At 54.9% G+C, this 18,487-nt stretch overlaps 1 protein-coding gene across 2 annotated transcripts in view; it reads right to left on the bottom strand.

Annotated features, from left to right (window-relative positions):
• Positions 1 to 18,487, bottom strand: part of SBK1 (SH3 domain binding kinase 1) — a 47,659-nt gene that overhangs the window by 6,819 nt on the left and 22,353 nt on the right. The window contains exon 1 of one of the 2 annotated variants that reach the window (XM_046665504.1): positions 16,038 to 16,094. The exons of the other annotated variant lie outside the window; for it this stretch is intronic. The gene's annotated coding sequence lies outside the window, so the exon portion shown is untranslated. Of the gene's footprint in view, positions 1 to 16,037; positions 16,095 to 18,487 lie in introns of those variants that run through there. 2 annotated transcript variants of the gene reach the window in all.

Here is an 18,487-nt window from a genome sequence, read left to right as displayed (position 1 = left end):
GCCTTGGGGTCTCAGACAAAACTCTGGCAGGAAGGTGCAGATATGGCCACACACCCATCTCAGCCTTGTAATCCCTCCCCCATGGCAGCTGCTCAGGCACACACAGCTACAGCTGTGCTCCCAGGGCCCGCCCAGCGCCCCGAGACACAGCACCTGTCCCACCCTCCACGTTCCCGGCCTGACTGACCCCTGCAGTGTCCACCCAAGTTGGGGTGGGCTTCCTGGATACACCCACCCCTCAGGGGTACTGAGTTTGTTTCCAGATGGTGTTGGGGGTGCAGAGAGCTGCAGTGGGGAGAGCCAGGCCTGGGTGACAGTGAACGCCCATCTGGGGCCTGCATTTCTGTCTGACGCGATGGGGGGCGGGGGGCGGGCTGGGGAGCTGAGCTTCCAGGAGCAGGTGCACACCTGCACACGTCTGTGCCTGCACCGCAGGAGAAGCCTCCGTAAGCTGCCTCCAGCCCCGGGAAGCCTGCCCCCTGGTGCACCTCCACTGCCCTCACCTCACTGCCTTCTACCTCCAGTCCCAGGCGTACTGCCTGGCACTCAGCATCCCCAGCCTGTCCCTCAGCTCCACCCCTGCCATTCAACCATGGCTTTCTGAGAGCAGCACAGACTTGGAGCCAGATGGCCTGGGTCTGAATCCCAGCACTATGACTTACTAGCTGGAGGTCCCTGGGCAAGTTACTTCATCTCTCTGTGCCTCAGTTTCCTCATCTGTAGAAAAGATATACTGTAATAGTACCTGGTCCCTACGGCTTTCTGAGGATGAAGTGAGTTATAGACGTTAAGTGCTTGGTGGCTGGCACACAGTAAGCACTCTCTGTCAGGCGGGATGTGTTCTCATGGTACCATCTGCGTTCCCTCTTACTGAGCATGGCTGGAGGCTGGGAACAGGGGTGAACTCTCCGTGAGCCCAGCTCCCTCACCCTGGCTCAGCTGCTCTCCTTCCAGGCCCAAACTTTCTTCTCCTCCTCTGCCTTCCCCTTCCCTCTCGGCACGACCCAGCCTCCCACTTCACACGGAGAGGAGGAACATCAGGAAGGAACTTCCTGGCCTCCCACCCAGCCCCACAAGGAGCTCCATCTGCACGTCCTCCAAGCTGGCTGGGGAGCTGGGCACCTCCTTCCCTCCCCAGCTTTGGCTCCACCTCTTCTGCTTCCTCAGGATCCTGCTCCCCATTCAGCCCCCTTCCCCTCCATTCATGAACAAGCCCTATTCTGATAGGACCTTCCCCCAAGCTACTGCCTCTCCTCCCCTAGTTTATTCGGTCTGAATGTGTGCCAAGAGTCTGAAATGCCACACGCATGCCCTCAGAGCATCTAGTCTGTAGCCTGGACTAGCCCATTCCACAGACCCCCAGAGGGAGGCATGGTGCCAGGCCACAGAGAACCAGTCCTGCTTCCCCTCTCTTTGCCACCCTCAGTGTGTTGAACCCAACCCTGCCACAGCACCAGTCACCAAGTCTCTATATGGTCTTTGCTCCACAAGTCTCTTGTGGTCCCGGGCTGGACAGCACTGGGCCCCTCGTTGCCTTGAACTCTTCCCTCTGCCCGCTGGGGAAAGATGCTGGGCTGCTCTCCTGATGTGTGTGGACTCCCTGAAGGCTGCTGAGGTAGGGGGGCCACATGTGTGCAGTGCTCCCACTTCAGGCTCTGGCCCTGCCAGGTCACTTTGGGCTGTTTCTGCATCCTCTGAGAGCTTGAATGGCAGGTGCAAGTTGCTAGAAGTCCTTCTTCCCTCTCCTCCCTCCCCCAGGGACTCTTGGGTGCCTGGCCTGTCCCTGCTGCTTTGGCCTCAGTGTTGTCCTGCGCAGGCACTAGGCTGGGTCAGGGGCACAGCCACAGTGCGGGTGGGTTGGGGCCCCACATTTGCTCCTCACCTCCAGCTTCAGCCCGTGCTCTGACCACTGCCCTTCACTGCCTCTCCACAGCTTAATGCCCCCTCTCCAGTCTCCCCCACCATTCCTGCTGCCTGCCTTCACCTCCCCCGTCCCATACCCCATCGCCTGTGTCTCATTATCCTCAGGTTCCACTCCTCCAGGAAGCCTTCCCTGTGGCCCAGGCACCAATTCCTTTTTCTGTGGGGTCCCAGGATTCAAACAAGGTCTGTCTGTCTCTCTCTTAGGGCCTCTGTTGAATATCTTGGGGTGGTCTCAGCTGTGTCCCTGTCTGTCCCCATCAACAGGCCAAGAACTCCCCTGGGGTTGTGGCTACATCAAATATTCTCCCTCATCCCTTCCCTTGGTTCCTAGGGTCCAGTTTTGGGGTCCTCCCTATCACCCCCTCCCTCCTTCCCAGCTTCCCTCTCCCTTCAGGCCTGTTCTCTGCCAGGTGTCAGCAGGAGACAAGGAATTAATCTGCATGCCCATCTCCGCTGCTGTGTCACCCCCCCCAGGTACAAACTGCCTCTGACCCAGTTACAACGCATGTGACTTAAGAGTGCAGGGGGGAGTGATGGAACGGCACAGGCCTGGGGCCCCGCAGGCTTGGCCTTCATCCTGACGGGCACCACTTTTTAGCTGAGTGACCTTGAGCAAGTCACATCACTTCCCTGGGTCTCAGCTTCCACATCCATATGATGAAGAAATAATAGTAAAAATAATAGCAGCAGCAGCAGCAGCTAACCCTTAAATTGTCCTTACGACGTGCCAGGCCCGTTCTAAGGGTGACGCAGCTCGCCCTCGCGACTCTCTGAGATGGCACGATTCTTATCCCCACTTTAGGGGTGAGGAGAGTGAGGCGCAGGACTAAATAACTCGCGCAAGGTCACACAGCTAGTGCTGGGACTGGTTCCAAAGCTGTGCTCTTAACCACTGTGTTTTCCCAAGTCAGAATGCTGGAACATCTCATCCAGATTCCTCAGTATCCAAGTGGGGAAACTGAGGCCCAGCAGAGGGCAGAGCATCCACCAAGCATGCGCATGCCTTCATTCAGCTCCTGTGGATAGCTGACTGGATGCCAGGCACAGGTCCGGGTGCTTCACACGTAGAACTTGCTGAATCCTCCGTGCAGTGGGGACGCCAGCTTCTTTGTTCAGGTGAGGGCTCGAGCCCGGAGTGAAGTAAGACACATCTGACCACTGAGGGGCTGAAGGTATTTACGTCTGGCATCAGTGGGAACTTGATCACTCTCGTCATTGCTTCCACTTGAATGAGCAGCTGTGGACTTGATGGCTGTGAGCTTCCCAGCGCCAGGTGGTGGGGGCCCCTGGCTGACCTCCATTCACCCCACGTAGTTGTACTGCATCTGTCCACACTCAGGCTGACTGTGCTGCCCCAGGGGACCCACATGACTTGCACCTCAGCTGTGTGTCCTCACTGGCCCCGAGGGAGGCCCTTGATTTCCCATCTGTGATGCTGAAGACAGAAGGGTGTCACCTAGTCTTTGTGGCAGCCCTCATGGTTCTGACCACAAAGGCTCTGGCCTGTGGGCTGGGAGGGCCACAGTGTTCGGGGGAGGGTTTCCCAAGCAAGAAGAAAGACTGAACCACCCACCACTTCCTGTTGGCAGGTGGCTTGAGCTGGGTACCACCTTTATGAAAACTACCCAGTGCCCCACACACACACACAGTGCCAGCTTGGCAAAATTTCACTCACTGAGTCCTCACAAGTACCCTGAGAAGGCAATAAGATGCTTCCTGTTTTTTGAAAGACAGCTGAACTGCGGTATAACTTACATACCACAAAACTCACCCTCAGTAAGTGTATAATTCAATGATTGTAGTGAATGTATGGAGGTGTGCAACCAGTGCCACAGTTGAGTGGAGCTTCCTGTTTTACAGATGAAGGACAGAGGCCCAGGAGGTAGATGGCTTACTATGATTGTGGCACAGAGAGCCAAATGCCCACCAAAAAGCTGTTTCCTCCTCTAGTACAGAGCTGTTGCTGGAGGGCAGCTGTCAGCAAGCAATTTCTGCCTCCCTTGCATCCAGGGATGGCCGTGTGACCAGCCTCCCCAGTGGAATATGAGCAGAAATGAGGGGTGTCACTGCTAGGCGGGGGCTTTTAAGAATGAGGAGAGTTTCTCTCCACTCTCTTCTGTGTGTTGGCTTGATGTGGAGGACTCAGAGAGCCTAGAAGAGTGGGGAGCTCCCAGATAGGAGGAGCCCGTGTCTTGTGGGTGTGGGATGCCTCCCACTGGTGAGGGTTACCCGCTCTGCATTTCATGGGAAGCTGAAGGAAACATCTGTTGGGTTAGGGTTCTCAGATATAGGGGCCTATTTGTTATAGCAGCCAGTACCACCCTAACTCAAGGGCTTTGTAGCAAGTAGGCCAAAGAGCTAAGATTTGAACCTCGGTGCATCCAGCTGCCTGGAGTGTGGCCAGAGAAGGTGACCTGGATGGTGATAATACTGGCAACCAAGTGACAAGAGTCCAGTTATAGGAGTAGGTGGAGGATGACCAGCCTGTAATGAGAAGGGGACCTGCTCTTCTCCTGTCTTGTTGGAGAATAATAATGCTGGCAACTGTTTATTGAGCATTTAGCATTCAGCTGTGTCAACATTGTGGACTAAATCATTTAACAATCACAACAAGTTTGGGAGCTGGGTGCTACGATTATTGTCCTCATTTTACAGAAAGGGATACTGAGGCACAGATGGGCTGAGTAACTTGCCTAAGAGCTAATAATTAGCAGAGCTGGGATTTGAACTCAGGCTATCAGGCTCCAGAGCCCATGCTCTTATGCACTGTGTCCTGCACGGCTCCTGGAGGCAGATGCAGGCAGAGAGCAATTCAGAAAGAGAGCGTTCTCACAGTCGCAGCAGGGAGCAAGCACCTTCCTGTGACGGGGGTAGGGAAGCAGAGACTCCAAGCCCATCTGTTGGGGAATCAGTACGGGGCAAGGTGAGACCAAGTCAGCCAAGGCTTTCTTATTCTCACTCTGGGATTCTAAGGTTCTCTGTCCCCATGCCCCAGTCCCCTCCCTCAGGTCACTGGACCCATGCCATGCCCTTAGCATAGGCAAATCCCAAGAGTAACCTTAACAAAACCCTGGACTTGTGCTTCTGCTACCAGAAAAGAGGTACCTTCTGACCCTGGGCTGCAAAGCTGGAGGACACAGGCCTGGAGCTGCTGCATGCGGGTTCTGCCACCATCAGGGGAGAGCCTGCTGGGAATGAGGCGACAGGGAGATAAGCAGTGCTAGGAGATGGAGCGATTTCAGAAGACTCTGAGCACCTGGATCCAAGCATGCCTCAAGCCAATTATACTCCTGAATGATTGTTTCATGAATCAATACATTTTCTTTTCGGCTTAAGCTGGTTTGAGTTGAGTTTATGTAACTTGCAACCTAAAGATTCCAGACAAGCATATTGACTCGAGTCCAGGCACTGTGCTGGGTGCTGGCATGGGGCAAGCTGGTTAGAACGATGCATCAGATAGAGGGTATGAGCCTACAAGTTAGGGAGGCAGAGAAAATAAGGACTCAGATAACCATGAGGACAGGAAGGCAATAATCAGTACTCCAGCATTTCCTAGGAGGGCACTGACAGTGGGGATCAGGGTGGCTTCCTAGAGGAGGTGACACCTGAGTGAGCCTTGAAGGGGATCAGCAATCCAGCAAGAAACCCAAGAGCTCCTTGAAAGCAAGCCCCATGCCTTAATCATCTTGCTATTCCTAGCACTTAGCCAGGGTGTGACAAATGGTGGGTGAATGATTCTTTACGTATTTGGGAAGTTGTACCTTTTTATATCTTGGCTTTCCTGAATGTGACCCTGCAGGCACATAGCTATTTTCCTAGGGGCCTGTGTGCTTTATCATTAGCCCCATTTTATAGATGCAGAGGCTGATGGCCAGAAGAGAACAGCAATTGTTTAAAATCACGTAAGAAGTCAGTGGCAGGGCTGGGCTGGAAGCCAGGGTGTCTGCAGGACAAGGTGCTATCCCTCTTCAACTGCCCTGGCCCCAAGCACAGCAGAGATGGCAGTGGCTATGAGTGACACTGGTCACTGTGAACAGAGAGGGTAGGGTTCTGTGATGAGAATGATGACAAAAACAGCTAATGCTTAGGGCACCCCTGTCATGTGCTGGGTGCCTCATAGAAGTTAACTCATCTAGTCCTCACAAACTCCTACAACATAAGGACTATTATTCACCTCAATTTACAGGTGAGGAAACTGAGACACAGAGCAGTTGTGTTACTTGATAAAGACCATCCAGTAAGTGCCAGAGCCAGGATTCATATCCAGGCATTATCACTCCAGTGTCCAAAAGCTTAACTACCATGCTTTACTGTCTCTAAAGTGATATAGTAAAAATTATCACTTATTTTCTCAATATGCCAATGCTTTACCTTGCTGCTGCCATTCAATCTTCATAGCAACCCCATTTTACGATAAGGATGCGGAGGCTCAGGGGGTTAAGCAACTTGTTCAAGTTCACTCAGCTGGTGAGGGGCAGAGCCAGGGACTGAAACTTGAACTTCCCCTGCTCTATCGCCCCTTCTCTACTCTTGGTCTCTGGTTTGCAGCCCAGGCCTCCTCTGGCCCCATTGTCTTCAGCACCACAAGCGTGGACAGCACCCAGGCCAGCCCAGCACTAAGTGCAAGCTAGGGGACGCCTGAGGAGGCTGGGCAGCCAGGATGGAGGCACCGCCGCAGAGCTGGAACGGTACATATGGATATACTGCCATTTATTTAACTAAACCCCTACTGGTAGACACTTGGGTTGTGTCCAGCCTTTTGCTCCTCTCTACAATGAGTAGCCTTGTATATAAGTCATTTTACAGTGTGTAGGTGTGTCTGTGTGGTCAGTTCTAGAAGGGCTGCCGGGTTAAAGGGTGAGTGCATTTTGAATTTCTGCAGTTTTGATGTCCCCCAGAGGGCTGTGCCACTGGCCTTCCCCCAGCCACACAGGAGAGGGCTGCTTCTTGGTGGAACTCAGCAGCTGCCTCCAGCTCCCTTGTCTTTTGTGGGCCTCTGTATCACTTTGTTTAGTAAGCTACTTTGAAATGGGGGAAAATAAGAATAGGTTTCTCATTTGCTTGTATTTGCATAAAGTAACTCTGGAATCAACACCAGACATTAATAAAGGTGCCTGACTACCCTCAACATTCTCTCCTACTGGTCTGAGCCATCATCATTTCCCAGCTACTGCAGTAACTTCCTAACTGGTCCCCCGTCCCTCCCCAACAATCTATTCTTGACACAGTGGCCAGGGAGCTCTCAAAACCCAACTGGATCAGTTACTCCCAAGCTTAGCACCCTCCACTGGCTCCCATCTCATTCCAAAGTCCTTAACAGCCCTCAATTAACCCCCAAGACCTGTCTCCTCCCTCCTTCTGCTCCAGACACACTGGTCTCCCTGCTGTTTCCAGAACAGGCCAGCTCCCTGCCTGGGGGCTGTTCCCTCTGCCCCCAGATATCCACATGGCTCCAAGTTCTGCTCAAATGACACCTTCTCAACTAGGACTACCCTTCTGCACTCCCCACTCTATTTTGTTTCCCAGTAGTGTGTATCACTTTCTGACACATTATATAATTCACTGACTTGTGATATCTATTGTGTCTGTCTCTCTTCCCCACTAGAACTTAAGCACCAGGAAGGCAGGGACTTTGTCAGGCTGGTCTTGTTCACTGCTCTATCCCCAACAACTGGCACAGTGCCTGGAACACAGTAGGCACTTAATAAATATTTGGTGAATGAATCAACAAATGAATGTCTAGGGAGAGGAGTGAGAACTGAGGGAACAGAGGCAGGGCAGGAATTAAACTTTTCACTAGGTACAATCCTGTTAGGTCTGGGGAGTAAAAGGAACCAGGTGTGTGTTGGGGGCCCAGACAATGCCAAGGAAATTGTGAAGGGAGGTCATGCCCACCCACCCAGTGTCAGCACCCTGGGGGCCAGAGGAGGAGTGGCCCAGCTTGGTTGCTGTGAATTCTCACAGCAGGCCAGCCCATGCTCGGGAAGGTGGGGGCATCTGGGAGCCCCCTTTACACCCATCCCCGAAGGAGCCTTCCCTTTATGTCCCCAAGGCAGGTGCCCCAGTCTGGCTCTCTGCTGCTCAACGCCTTCCCTGGAAGGTGTCCCTGACCCTCACATTTGTTTACCCCAGTGCAGAAGTCTTTTCACATGTGGGCCCTCCTATTTGTTGCCAGGGAGTGGGGGACTCAGAACTGGGCCCTCTGACCCCAGAAAGAGGCCTGTGAGGTACTTGGAAAAGCTCTGGCCTCTGCTGCTGGTCCCCAGGGACCCCTGGCCAGCACCTCCCCCCACCCCCACACCGCTTCAGTTTTCTAATCTATGAAATGAGCTATCCAGTGGTTCTTATCCCTTCATGGGTCACTGAAGCCTCACTATCCTCTTCCCTGAAAAATGTTCCTAGGCACCACTTCTATATACAACATCAGTGGGCCAGGGCCTGGGGAGCCCAGAAGAGACTCCAGATAAGGTCTCTCCTTCCCCCTGGTCCTTTGACACAAATACAGACTCTACCAAACATTCTATTCTGGTTCAAGAGGAGGAGGAGAATATTCTCACATCTCTTCCTTGTCTTCCCCTTATGGTGCAAATTCCGGCTCCATCCCTTCTTGCTGTGTGCCCTTGGGCAGCCTAAGCCTCGGTTTGCCCATCAATAAAATGGGGCTGAGAATGCCCACTTAAGATGGTGGGATTCTGTAAGAATTAAACGGTCACTTCTTAAAGTATCTAGCACAGAGCAGACGCTCAGTAAGGATTTGCTGGACAGAGGGGCCTGGAACCACGGTTCCATCGTGGACTCTGCACCATCTTGGTAAAGCTGTACTCTCACTGTGCCTTGGTTTTCTATGCCGGAAGTGGGGGTTCTGTTGTCTCTGCTACATTCTCACCCCTTGAACCTGCTTGAGCCAGGGGTCTTTGGAGATCCTCTGATCCAGCTCCCAGATTTCCCAGGTGAGGAGACTGAAAGGAAGAGCTGGGACTTTTCCACACTCAAGCAGCAGGAACTGGAAACAACATACTTCCCACTGCCCTCCCCACCAGGGGCAGCCTGGGGTTCCCCTTGCTGCTAGGCTCCCCTTCTGGCTCTGGCGCCTGCCTTGGCCTCCCCTTCCAGTTGGCACAGTCTGCCCCTTGCCCGGGGCACATCTTTGGTAGTTATTAATAGGCTGTGATGCTGTCTGCCTGCAGCTGGTGCCCGGAGCTGGCACAGGCTCTCCAGCCTCTTTTTGCCATCCCCAGCCAGGCCCTGTGGGGAGGTGGGAGCCCTGGGCCTCATTCTTCCCAGCCTATTGGTGGGCCCAGTGCCTGGGGCAGCCCCTGTGGGCTGAGAGGAGGCATGAGCCTGGTTGCCTGGGTAAGGCGGGTAGCCCAGCACTCAGGGGTATCAACAGGAGTGGAGGGTGGGGAGCACGGTGGCTACCCACCACTGGCTGAGTGGGCCAGGCATCTTGGCTGGGCGTCCACCAGTAGACAGGTGGTGGCCACGGGAGAGGTGAGACCTTCTCTAGCTCCAGCCCTCACCTCTTCCCAGAGGGATGAACAGGGAGTGTAGCCCATCTTAGGAGCCTGGAGCTGATTCAATACCATTTCTAGACAGGAAGCTTTGGGTAAGTCACTCTCTCTGTGCCTCCATCTCCTCGTCAGCAAAGTGGGGATCATAATGTGCAGGTATTGTGCTTTGTTTTTTTTTAAAAGATTGGCACCCAAGCTAACTACTCTTGCCAATCTCTTTATTTCCCCCCTGGTTTTTCTCCCCAAGCCCCCCAGTATATAGTTGCATAGTTTTTTAGTTGTGGCTCCTTCTAGTTGTGGCATGTGGGACGCTGCTTCAGCATGGCCTGATGAGCAGTGCCATGTCCGGGCCCAGGATCCGAACCAGTGAAACCCTGGACCACCGAAACAGAGCGCACGAACTTAACCACTCAGCCATGGGGCGGGCCCCTAAAGTACTGTTAATAATATCCAACATGGATGAACCATTTAAAGTATAAGTAATTTATATATATTGACTCCTTTAAACCTCACAACCATCTTAGGAGAAGCTGCTATTACTACTCCCATTATATTCCTTACAGGTCAGGAAACTGAGACTCAGAGAAGGAAAGATTAAGTGACATGTCCAGTGTCACACAGCTGGGAAGTGGCTTAGAGATACCTGTCTGGCTCCAGAACATTCAGTAAATATTTGCTGAGCTCCTGCTATGGGCTTAGCACTGTTCTTGGGTCTGAATATGTTCATGAACCAAATAAGCGGCCCTGCCCTCAAGGAGCTTACGTTCTGGTTCGGAGGCAGATGATAACAAAGGTTAGTAGGGAGAGGTGACAAGATGCCGGGGGTGGGGAACGAAACTGTAGATGAGTAGCCAGGCAGGAGAGGCCCCACTGAGCAAGCTGCAAGCATGTGGACACTGTGGTGGAAGTGCCTTCTTGGCGGAGGCACAGGGGGACTGTGCCTGGTATGCTCAGGGATCAGTGAGGAGGCCAGCACGGCTGCAGAGTGGTGGATAAGGGGCGACAGGCAGGAGAGGAGGGGAGAGGTGAGGAGCGGGGTGGTGAGCAGGGCCTCAGAGGCCACAGCGAGGACCTGGCTTTCACTCTGAGTGAGATGCACTCCAAACCCTGGACCTGAGCAAACCCTTCCTAAGGCCAACCTGAGTGGCAGGCCCTGAGAGTTGGAGGGAGCCAGTGTGGACCTGACCCAGCTCGCACCCAGAGACTTGGGGCCCAGCCCCCTGCAGCATCCACCACTGTCCTTGGGGCGAGGCTGAGGGAGGAAGGACTGAGGGAAGCCTTAGAGGCTTCCTTAGAAGACCCTCCGTGCTACAGCTCTCGCCAGTCACGGCCCCATGTCAGCAGAGGTGTGGGGGCAGGGAAGCCGAGCGCCATATCAGGGACTGCAGCTGGAGCCCAGGTTAGGTCCTGTTGGGTCCTCCTGGCTGGCCTTGCTCTGTGAACTGCATGTGAATAACGGAAAAGTGGTCAGAATCTTCCCTGAATCCTAGATATGGAACCTTGACTAGAGACCTTCATCCGAGCCTCCGTTTTTTAACCTGTAAAATTGGGGCTAACATTCCCTTTCTGCTCAGGGCTTTTGAAGACTAATATTAACAGCAAACCCTTAGTGGGTACTCGATGCCATTCATAGTACTTTACAAACATTCATTCACTTAATCCTATGACCATACAAGGTAGGTCCTAGTACCATCAACCTTTTTGTAGATGAGGGATCTGAGGCACAGAGACGTTATGCACCTTGCCCAAAGTCACACACCAGGGTCTAGGGGTTGTATTTTTTACCACTAATCCATGTTCATTGCCGGCCCCCTGCCCCTCCTGGAAATGCCTGGGGTCAGGGCTGGCAGGCCCGTGAACTCTCAGGATGGGAGGATCTCCCTGCAGGCCTATGGGCCCTGGCTTGAGAGAGCGGGAAGACTTCCTGCTATGGTGGGGGGCCCAACAGACGGGGGAGTTGTCCTGGGGGATGGGGATTTGTGCAGCCTCTCAGGGCCTGATCAGGAGAAGGCAGTTCTGTCCTGTCCAGCTCCAACTCCTGCCCCTCAGGGCCACCCCAACACCTGGAGGCAGCTGGAACATTCTCTGCCTCTCCCATGACTGGCTGCAGTCACAGGGAAGGAGGGCTGGTACAGCGGGGAGTCACAGCGGCTTCCTCTGGCCTGGACCAGCTCGTTTGCATCCCTGGCAGCGTATGGCAGAAGTAAGAAGAGCACACACTTCAGCAGGTGCTGCTACAAGTGTCTTGTCTATAATGGGTTCGTCAAGTCCTCACCACAACTCTAGGAAGTAGGAGCTGTTATCATCCTCCTTCTATATCAGAAGAAACTGAGGCCCAGAGGACAACTGCCTTGTCCAAGGTCATGCAGCTAGTGAATGGTAGAGGTGGGATTCAAACCCAGACAGTTTGATACCAGTTTCACACAAACCTTTGGTGGCTCACAGAGCTGGACTCAAATCCCTGCTCTGGGTTAATGTGGTGCTATTCTCAGCACTCAATGAGAAAATGATGCCCAGTGCCTGGCATGGAGCACTTGACATTGAAAAATGTTCCACTGCTTCCTTCCAACCCTGATATTACACGGCTCCCGGAGCAGAGGCTGAGCTGGAGTCCAGACCCATCCCCTCTCCAGACTGTGGCTAAGCTATGGCAGGGGGAGGGGAGGGGGAGTGGACAGGAGAGGGGAGGGGTTTAACTGGCCCCTCCAGGCCTAGCTGCCCCTGCTTCCTGAGACCTGGAAGGGACCAGGGGAGTAAGGGAGAGAGTGGGTCTGTTGGAGATGCTGGCCCTGACTCTGGCCTGAGGCCCATCTGCCTGGGGCAGAAAGCCTCGGGGACTCCCTCATGCAGAAGCCAGAGGTGTCTCACCTAGAAAGCAGAGCTGGGAAGGAAGAGGGCCTCAACTACAGAACAACAGCCAGGCCTAGACCTCATCCCTGGGCAGAGCCACAGGACCAGGCCAGGGTTCTGGAAGGGTCCTCACAGACTCTCAGGCTTGAATCCCACCTCACCCTCATCCGTAGCAGGGAATGCTCCACACTCTTATGCACCGCACAGTACTGCCTCTCAGACATCTACTTCCCCTTTCGTGGGGACAGAAGCCCCATGGCCCCCCTAGACTGGCTATAGGAAAACCAAGGAGGCCTTACCACCAATGCTTTGCCACCCACTTGCCAACGCCCCTTTTAACAGGAGCCAGTGGTTACTGAGCACTTTTCACATGCCAGACCCTGTCCTAGGCCCTTTCCATGCTTTAACTCACTAATCCCCTGATGACCCAAGGTAGATGTTATACTTGTTTTCCCATCAGTAAACTGAAGCTCAGAGAGGTTAAGTGACTCATCCAAGGTCACATAGCAGCTAAATGGGATTCACACCCAGGCATACTCCAGAGCCTGTGCTCTGAACCATGGTGCTCTGCTGCCTCCTTTGACCTCTGGCTACTGCAGACCTTCACCCAGGAAGGTGGCACACTCACTACCTGGGCAATGCCCAGTGGCTGGGGTCCAGCTGCTACTTGGCAAGACTTATTGGTTTCATTAATGTTTGGGGGATGTCAGTATTTTTGAGTGACTCCTGCGTCTAGGGCCCACCTCTCCGGCTTGATCAAAACTTACAGCAGCTCGGACTCAGTCCTAGAAAGTTAGAACGAGGGGAAAGCTTATAGCTGAGAGAACCTCTAGTCCAATTCCTCTCTGACATATGGGTAAACTGAGGCCCAGAGAACAGTCCTCCCCCAAGAGTCCTTAGCAAGACCTTGGCCTAGAAACTTGGACTTCTGCTCCTGGGAGAGTGGGACAGTTAAGACAGGTTGTTGGCGTCTGAATCCTTCTAGCATAGGTGAGGGGGCACAAGACAGGGCGAGAGTGAAAATTGGGACCAGGCTGGAGATGCTCTGGCTGGAAGAATTCAGGCTTGCGTCCCCACCTCGCCCTAAAGACCCCTCAGGGATACTGCTCTGTGCAGGTCCTAACTTGGCCCCGGGGAAGGCAGGGAAAGCCCTTGTGCACAAAACACACATAGCGGAAGGTTACCCGCTGAGCAAACATTTTGTGGCCTCCACCCTGGGCCTGCAAAGCTAGCTGCTGACAGGATGGCCTGCAAGCCACATAAATGAGGGAACAGGCCAGGTGGGGCCTGGGCTGAGCTGCAGGGTGACTGCCCTATCTAAAGAAGCTGGTCATTCTCCGGCTCTGGCCTAGGGGGGGACCACATCATCATATTTTTCAAGAGGATCCAAAAATCAATATTTGTATGGGAAATGGTATTTTTTTAGCACTGGCAAAAAATGCAAACATGAGAAAAAACAGTGTTTGGATCAACAAAATGCATCTAGAAGCTGTACTGTTACAACGTGTGCTGTACACTATGCTGGACCCCAGGTAGACAAAGGCGAGGCAGTGTGGACGAGACAAACCAGATCGCACCTCCTGGAGCTCAGGGTTAAGATGTGGAGACAAACTCTCAGAGCACATGCAGACACGTGCCACTGTCTCCAAGCCACCAACCCGTCAACCACTCTAGTTCAGCTCTCCACCCTGTGCCAGCCCAGGTCAGAGCAAAAGGGGAGGTGGAGGCGGAGTGCTGCTCCTGAGCCATCCTGTTGTGGGGCTTTTCAGGTCGGAGGACCAGCACCTGATGGAGGGAGGGAGTTAGGGGACATGGAGGAGATAAGCCAGAAGTAGAGGATGAGGAGTGAGAAGTAGGAGACGAAGCTTGGGAGGTGGGTTAAGACCATGCTGCAAAGGGCTCTGTGCTTCATTCCAGACTCACTGGAGAGCCACTGCAGGTCAGTGAAGATGGGAGGTCTTTCTCCCTGCCCTGCTCTGGCCTCTTGATGGTATTCCCTAGTCACAGTGACTCAAATCTCCACTCTTTAGCCTCTCACTCCACTCCCTTGCCTGTGGGTCATAGGACAAGGCCCTGGGCTCCTGGGAACCCACCAGGGGAAATGAACTCCTCCAGAGATGGAGAGGACACACCTGGATACTTCTCGAGGCCCAACTGTGACCTACATCCACCCACCGGCCACAGAGTGTGGCTCATTCTGTCATCTCTGGGAATTGCCACACACTTGCCCAAGGTCATCCAGTCTTCAAGGCAGCTGGCTCTCCCACAGCCTGTGCTGACGGGGCTGCCTCAACTGTCCTTGAATTTGCAGGAGGGGCCGCCAGAGGTCTGGCCTGAAGCGCCCCAACCTCTTCTCCTGCTGGTCACCTCTTCCCCTTGGGTCGATGCCAGCAGCAGGTGTGGTGCAGGCACTTGGTGTTGGGAAGGGGGAGAAGAGAAACTGGCTGCCCAGGCTCATGGCCTCCAAGTCTGCAGCAGGTGCTTCAGGTGTGGGGTCAGAACTGGTCAGCTGGGAGCTAAGCAGGCTCACCTCAACTGGTCCAACCAAGCGTGGCCTGGGCAAACTAAGAAAAGCCCAGGGGTCTGAGGAACAGGAAAGATCAGGAAAGGAGATCGGGATGAAGTGGGAGAAAGGACCCTGAATTCTGGCATATCACAGACACTAGCTAAAGGTTTGCTGAATGAATAAATAAACAAAGGAACTCCTGGTGGGGTTACCTGTACCCAGAGTCCTGCCTTCCTCAGCATCACTGCTTGCCCAGGGTATGTTCCCTTGGAATGGTCCAGCCTCTTGTCAGGATCTCTGATCCAGAATTTCATGGTACAACATCCTCTGGGCCTCTTCCCATGAGCTGTAGGGCCTGGGGTTCAGGACCTCACTGAGGGCCAGGCTAGGGTACTGCTTTGTATACAGCCTAGAAAGCTAGAGCGAGAACCAAGAATGGTTGTCCAAAACACACTGACCCAACCTGAGGTTTGGCCCTGGGTGTTCTTGAGATCAAGAGGAGAAGGGAACGCTTTGCTCCTGGGGCACATGGGGACAGAAAGGTGCCCTGACCTGAAATGGCTTCTTTATCCAGACTACCTCCCCTCCCCAGAAACCAGCGCCTCACTTTGTTAAGGGATTGCTCCCTCCCTGTCCTTCAGGGAGCGCAAAGTATGGCCTGGGTCAAGACCCCTACTGCGGCCTGGGTGGGAGCAGCGAAGTCACAGAGAAAATAAGGGATTCCAACCCATTCTCTCAAACACACCCCTTCCCTGCCCTCTCACAGACAAAGACACACACCCAAGCCCCAGCCATCACCCTTTGGCCACACACTGCGGGCCCCTCACCTTCGGACACCCCAGAATCTTCTCCTCCCAGGGGGAACTTCACTTGAGAACTCAGCCTGGCCTTGGGGGGAGGGGTATATATACTCCAAGGACTGAAGGTCCAACAGCTCCAGAGTCACAGTTTTGGGGGGGAGGACTCTCCACACTCTTCGCCCCCTCTGTGGCGCAAGCAGCTCTGCCACCATTCCCCTTGGGGCCAGGGAGCTGCGCCCAAACCCCAGGGCTAGGGTGGGGGGTGGGGAAAGGGAGAGGAGGAGGGGGCGGCTCCTCCAAGCGAGACACAAAGAGACGTCCTTCAGCCTCGGCTCCATGGCGACGCTGGGGAGGGGGCAATGCGCACCCAATACTTCCTTCCCCACCTGCAGGTCTAGGGACCTCGGCGGCCACTCACCTGCTGCCCCTTACCTGGGCCCGGCTTACCTGGGCTGGGGCCGCGGGGACGCCGCGGCAGGGGGCCTGGGCGCCGTCTCGGTTTTCGTCAGCCCGGCCCGGGGTGGGGGGGCTCAGGGCGCCTCGACCATGGGCTGGGATGAGAAGGGCGCCGCGACCGGTTCAGTCGCCCCGGTCCTGGAGCTTTGAGCGGGGATGGGGTGGGGGGGGTGGGCCGAGGCCTCTTGCTGGTGAGGGATATCTCTTGGTGTCTTCGGGTCCCTAGATTTGGGAGTTCTGTGTACCGGAATAGGGGGTTCTAGTGGCGTTCTGAGCTGGGTCTTCGTGTCTTGAGGTGTGGAGTTGTAATGACCAGGATCTTGAGAGGGGGTCCCCGCAATCCCGGACGGGGGGGTGTCACTGCGTTCTAGGTCTTAGGGGGGCCAAGACTGAAGAGGGGGGAGTCTTCGCGGTACCGTAGGGAGGTCGCTGTCTTTTGAATACGGAGGAAGTCTCCGCTTTCTCCGGCTGGGAAGTCGCTGTGTGTTGGATCTGGAGGGGCACCCCGCTTTCCTGGGGGGGGGCCTTGGGCCCCGGGGGGGGGGGGGGGTATCCCCGCGCTTTCCAGCCTCGGGGGGCTTGCTGAGTCCCGGCCACCGGCGGGAGCTGGGAGGAAGCCCTTCAGCCGCTGGGGGGCTCCGTCGCCGCCGCTACGAGCAGCCGGGCCCTGCGGTCCCGGACCCCGGCCCGGTCCGGGTTCTGGCTGCGGCTCCGGTTCGCGCTCCGCCTAGTGCTCGGGCCCCGGCCCCGGCGCCCGCCCCGGCTGCGCTCCATCGCGGCATCGCGGCTCCGCCCTCCGGCCCGCGCGCACCTGCCCGCCCGGCCCGCGGCTCCGCCCTCCGGCTCGCGCGCCGCCGCCCGCCCCTTTGTCCGCCCCGCTTGGCACGCGCCCTCGCGCACGCGCACTGGGCCCCGCGCGCTCTCTCCCTCCTGCCGCGCCCTCCTGCTGCCGCGCGCCGCGGGGCGCACATTGTCCCCGCGCGGAGGGAGCAGCGCGCGGCGCCCCCGCCCCGCCTTTCGGCCGCGCTGGGTCCTAGCGCCCGTGGGCTCCCTTTCTATCCTCCCACCCGTCTTTTGTAGGTCAGAGCCCAGGAGAGGCCGAGAACGAGGTTAGAGAGGACTCGAGGGAGTCTGAGAGGGTCACCAGGTCCAGCATCCTGGCCCCTGCGGGACCAGAATGCCCCAGACTGTCCCATTCTATTCTTGTGGGGCAGAGCCTGTGTCTATTTCAAGGAGGGAAACATCCAAGCTGTGCAATCAGATATGCATTCATTCATCCATCTGACCCTCCCGTCTGTCCGCCCATCCTTCCATCCATCCTATTTTGAGCAAGACTTCAGGGGACTAACAGTCTACTCAGGGAAGAGGTTAAAAAATGGGGCCTTGGGGGCCATGTCCAGCCCAGGTGGAGTTTGCCACCTCTGATGTAAACAGGCAGTGACAAGTCATGGGATGCAGCTGGGATGCACAGTGCTCACCAGAGAGAAGGAAGGAAAGGGGATTCCAGGCAGAGGGAGCAGCATGAGCAAGCTCCCGACCCCCCAGCCCCCACCCCCCATGTAAATGAGCATTGTCTGATAACTGGTCGTTGGTGGCCTGGAAGTGGGGTGAATAAGGATAGAGATGAGATAGGGACAGCTCATCCTCCCAGCTCTGATTCTGTCTCTTTCTCAGCCTCATCCATGCAGCCCCAGCCACACTTTCCTTGACGAGAAAGACCCCAACACACCCTGCACCTTCCTTATTTCTTCTCTTTGTTCAGGCTGTCTTCTCCACCCAGCACACTTTTCCCAACCACCCTGTTTCTAGAACTTTTAGAACCAGGGATTGCAAACTCAAGTACCTATAGATCACATAAATTAGTGACTGGGGTCAGGGGTAAGTCCATAGGGAGTGGTGGAGATGAGGTAACCTGGAGCATTGTGGGCCCTGCATCGATAGATGATTTTTCAAGAGAAGCAGGAAATCTATATTCTGACATAAAAATCTTCCAACTTTTAAGTGTTTGAAACGAATTCCCCCAAATTTGGAAATACTGAATGGGCCAGATGAAACATTCTTTGTGGCCCATGGGCCATCAGTTTTTAACCTCTGCTGGCGAAAATATTGCCTGAGTTCCTAACTTGTCTCCCTCCTGCCTCTATCTAGACTCTTTTTTTTTTCCAGAATCCAAGTCCTATGTGACCATCAGCTCTGTAAAATACAGAGTGGATTGGGTTGCTCCCTTCCATAAAATGATCAACGAGGTCCCCTTCCCTCCAGAGTAAAACTCTAACCTACTAATCCTGGCATTCTGAGCCCTTAGCCTTTGGGGCCTCCTACCTGTCCTCTGTTGAGGCCCCTCTCCATTCAGCCTTGACGTCGGCCACTGTTCCTAGAACATCTGCTTTCTCTTTCGTCTGTGCCTCTGTTTCCTCTAGAACATCTCTCCCCTCTTCTTT

This window comes from Equus quagga, chromosome 7 (genome assembly GCF_021613505.1).
Source record: "Equus quagga isolate Etosha38 chromosome 7, UCLA_HA_Equagga_1.0, whole genome shotgun sequence".
NCBI lineage: Eukaryota > Metazoa > Chordata > Mammalia > Perissodactyla > Equidae > Equus > Equus quagga.
The sequence above is the reverse complement of the archived record's forward strand: the minus strand, read 5'-3'. Positions and strand labels throughout refer to the sequence as shown.